This window comes from Lampris incognitus, chromosome 18 (assembly GCF_029633865.1).
Source record: "Lampris incognitus isolate fLamInc1 chromosome 18, fLamInc1.hap2, whole genome shotgun sequence".
NCBI classification, from domain to species: Eukaryota; Metazoa; Chordata; class Actinopteri; order Lampriformes; family Lampridae; genus Lampris; species Lampris incognitus.
Genome location: NC_079228.1, coordinates 13,113,981 through 13,118,532, shown reverse-complemented (window position 1 = coordinate 13,118,532; position 4,552 = coordinate 13,113,981).

Here is a 4,552-nt window from a genome sequence, read left to right as displayed (position 1 = left end):
CATTCCTAATCCTGTCCTTCTTCATCACTCCCAATGAAAATCTTAGCATCTTCAGCTCTGCCACCTCCAGCTCCACCTCCTGTCTGTCTCTTCATCAGTGCCACTGATGACAGTGGGGGTCGTCCCGGGTCGTCCTCTGTGTGGCGTTTGCATGTTTTCCCCGTGTCTGCGTGGGTTTCCTCCCACAGTCCAAAGACATGTAGGTCAGGTGACTCAGCCATACTAAATTGTCCCTAGGTGTGAATATGTGTGTGTGTGTGTGTGTGTGTGTGTGTGTGTGTGTGTGTGTGTGTGTGTGTGTGTGTGTGTGTGTGTGTGTGTGTGTGTGTGTGTGGGCCCTGTGATGGCCTGTTGGTCTGTCCAGGGTGTCTCCCCGCCTGCCGCCCAACGACTGCTGGGATAGGCTCCAGCATCCCTGTGACCCCGGTTGGGATAAGCGGCCTGGATGATGGATGGACGGCTGGATATTCAGGTGGTTCTCGGACATGTGCGGCCGTGTGTCTGAACCTGATCCAGAGATTACCCTACTTGGGTTTTCTCTTCCTCTACAAAACCACAGAGTCTTCGTGCAAAGCACTATTAAGTGTGGGATGGTAATCGCAGCGAAAGTAGTTTTAAGGCTGTGGCAGTCGGCTGCTGTGCCTCGGGTGAAGGCCTGGTTAACTGAGCTCGCTGGTATATTACACATGGAGAAGGTTCTAGATGGCATGATGGCCGATCTCAATGAATACGCCCTGTTTCTATTTTGTCCTTTGTGTCTAACTTCTTTGTTGTTTTTTATACGGGTTTCAGTTTTCTGTGCTGTACAGTGGAAAATCCCAATAAAAATACTGTTAAAAAAACAGACCAGTTTCATAAAACTTGGGAACCCCATCTGAACTACGGAGAGCCTGGTGTCTGCCATCACGCTGCTTGTCCTCCGTGTCCTTCCTGCACACTATCGTAGTAACAGATGGGACCGTGTGTATGAAACTGAGATGGTCTTCAGTGTTTTGGAGCTGTTTGTCTTTTTACTGGTTAGTTAGTCTTCTGTACCTCCCCCTTTTCTCTCCCCACTTGTATCCGGCCAATTACCCCACTCTTCCGAGCCGTCCCGGTCGCTGCTCCACCCCCTCTGCCGGTCCAGGGAGGGCTGCAGACTACCACATGCCTCCTCCCATACATGTGGAGTCGCCAGCCGTTTCTTTTCACCTGACCGTGAGGAGTTTCACCAGGGGGACGTAGCGCGTGGGAGGATCACGCTATCCCCCCCCCCCGAACAGGAGCCCTGACCAACCAGAGGAGGCGCTAGTGCAGCGACCAGGACACACACCCACATCCGGCTTCCCACCCGCAGACACGGCCAATTGGGTCTGTAGGGACGCCCGGCCAAGCCGGAGGTAACACGGGGATTCGAACCGGCGGTCCCCATGTTGGTAGGCAACAGAATAGACCGCTACTCTACCCGGACGCCTTGTCTTCTCTACTTTGTCTTTTTTTCCAATGGGATTTCATAATGTATCCATCTTCTGCTTGTTGTAAAAATTAAAACTAATAAATATATTGTTTAAAAAAGCATTTCTAATTAAAAGAAAAGCCTCTTAGAGTGCAAGTACTGGCCTAGTTCCACCACTGTTCACACGTGTGTGTGTGTGTGTGTGTGTGTGTGTGTGTGTGTGTGTGTGTGTGTGTGAGCGGGCTCTAGTTATAGACTGTACATGGTTGTTAAATGGCCCTGCTTCTAGTGTGTGACAGCAATGGGAGGTGATGACTCACACTCACGGCTGTGAGTCACTGCACCAACGTAATGCCATGCACCCAGACACACACACACACACACACACACACACACATAGAGCTCCGGAACAAACACACATACACAACCACACGTCAGACACACACGGCATCCCACATGCAAAGCATGTCGCTGTGTGGGTGCAGTCATAAGGCTGCAGATGTTAGGCTGTGGTGATTTGTGTTGGTGCTGCTGGCATATCTACTACACGTCTACGCGTCTCGCGGCCCTGCCTGTACCCGTTTCCATCATGTCAAACGTGCTCATCACTCAAACTGCTCCTGAAGTCCTCTGGCTGCTGTTGTTTAAGGTACTCGTGGGCTCTGTAAAACCCTCAAAGCTTGCAAAAGCCACTCCACCCGGGAGAGAAAATCTTTAAACCAATACAGAGTGAATCAGAGAGCGTGGGTATTCTCTTAAAAATAACACATGTTTTTCCTCTTTTTCTCCCCAGTTGTATCCGGCCAGGCGGCATGGTGGCGCAGTGGTTAGTGTGGTTGCCTCACAGCAAGAAGGTTCTGGGTTCGAGCCCCGGGGTAGTCTAACCTTGGGGGTCATCCCGGGTCGTCCTCTGTGTGGAGTTTGCATGTTCTCCCCGTGTCTGCGTGGGTTTCCTCTGGGGGCTCCGGTTTCCTCCCACAGTCCAAAGACATGTAGGTCAGGTGAACCGGCTGTACTAAATTGTCCCTTGGTGTGAATGTGTGTATGTGTGTGTCTGTCGGCCCTGTGTGACGGCCTGGCGGCCTGTCCAGGGTGTCTCCCTGCCTGCCGCCCAATGACTGCTGGGATAGGCTGCAGCATCCCTGAGACCCTGAGAGCAGGATAAGCGGTTCACGTAATGGATGGATGGATGGATGTATCCGGCCTATTACCCCCCTCCCGAGCCTTCCCAGTCTCTGCTCCACCCCCTCTGCTAATCTGGGGGGGGGGAGGGCTGCAGACTACCACATGCCTCCTCCGACACATGTGGAGTCGCCAGCCGCTTCTTTTCACCTGACAGTGAGGAGTTTCACCGGGGGGACGTAGCGCGTGGGAGGATCACGCTATTCCCCCAGTTCCCCCTCCCCCCCGACAGGCGCCCCGACCGAGGACACACACCCGCAGACACGGCCAATTGTGTCTGTAGGGACGCCCGACCAAGCCGGAGGCAACACGGGGATTCGAACCGGCGATCCCCGTGTTGTTAGGCCACGGAATAGACCGCCGCGCCACCTGGACACCCTCAACGATAACACATCTGTTAAAAAAGGCACAGAAAATAAGACCACAAAAAACAAAAAGAAGACATGACCACTGCAGAAGATAAGGTATGCAGATCACGAGTTTATTTGAACATCCCCCTCTTGAGTGACACTTGAGCCTCATCCAGTGGATGAGTCAACAACACAGGAACACAGCGGAGTCACAGACTAGAGCCCACGGAGGCGATGCACTCACCCTTTTTTTTTTCTTTTTTCTTTTTGCGAGTATAGTTGTGAATGAACACACAGCTTTTTTTTTTTTTTTTTTGCCACTGACACTGCGGACGGATTTGACTACACATCCTATGACTCGAACCTACGTTAACAGTGACACAACAACAGCAGTCGAGCAGGTCGCGCCTTTAGGGCCTCTCTCAGCTAACCACTCGCCCCTCCGGCCTGCAACACGAAAGAACCAACCGGTGTGGAGGGAAAGACGGTGTAAGAAGAGGGGAGGGGGCGTGACGGAGCTATCAGGAATCTGGTTGTGCGCAGATGAAAATAGCACATTCGAGGTCCCAACTGTTGCCTAGATACACAAATTGCAGGCAATCATGAAGCCAGATTATGGTGAGAAGAAAATAGGTGGTGTTTTCAATGGGGGATGTGTATGTGTGCGTGTATGTGTGTGTGATTTGTGTATGTGTGACGTGTGTTTGTGTGATGTGTGTATGTGCAATGTTTGTTCGTGATGTGTATATGTGTTATGTGTGTATGCATGTATGTGAAATGTCTGTATGTGTGATGTGTGTATGTGTGTAGGTGCAATGTGTGTATGTGTGATGTGTGTATGTGTGTATGTGCAATGTGTGTATGTGTGATGTGTGTATGTGTGATGTGTGTATGTGTGTATGTGCAATGTGTGTATGCGTGTATGTGTGATGTGTGTATGTCCAATTTGTGTATGTGCAATGTGTGATGTGTGTGTGTGTGCAATGTGTGATTGGTTGTGGGAGTGGGTTGCACCTGTACATGTCGAACAGTGTGGTCCACGTGTTTGTGTGCATGAATGTGTGAATAGGGGTGTGTTTGTGTGTATGAATGTGTGAACAGGGATGTGTTTGTGTGTATGAATGTGTGAACAGGGGTGTGTTTGGGTGTGAATGAGTGAACAGGGGTGTGTTTGGGTGTATGAATGAGTGAACAGGGGTGTGTTTGTGTGTATGAATGAGTGAACAGGGGTGTGTTTGGGTGTATGAATGTGTGAACAGGGATGTGTTTGTGTGTATGAATGTGTGAACAGGGGTGTGTTTGGGTGTGAATGAGTGAACAGGGGTGTGTTTGGGTGTATGAATGAGTGAACAGGGGTGTGTTTGGGTGTATGAATGTGTGAACAGGGATGTGTTTGTGTGTATGAATGTGTGAACAGGGATGTGTTTGTGTGTATGAATGTGTGAACAGGGGTGTGTTTGTGTGTATGAATGAGTGAACAGGGGTGTGTTTGTGTGTATGAACTTCACTTCTTCCTTCCATCTCTACGGCTTCTCTGCGGCACGTTTATGAATGGGGGGAATTTAACAGGCGGTCCTACGTGACT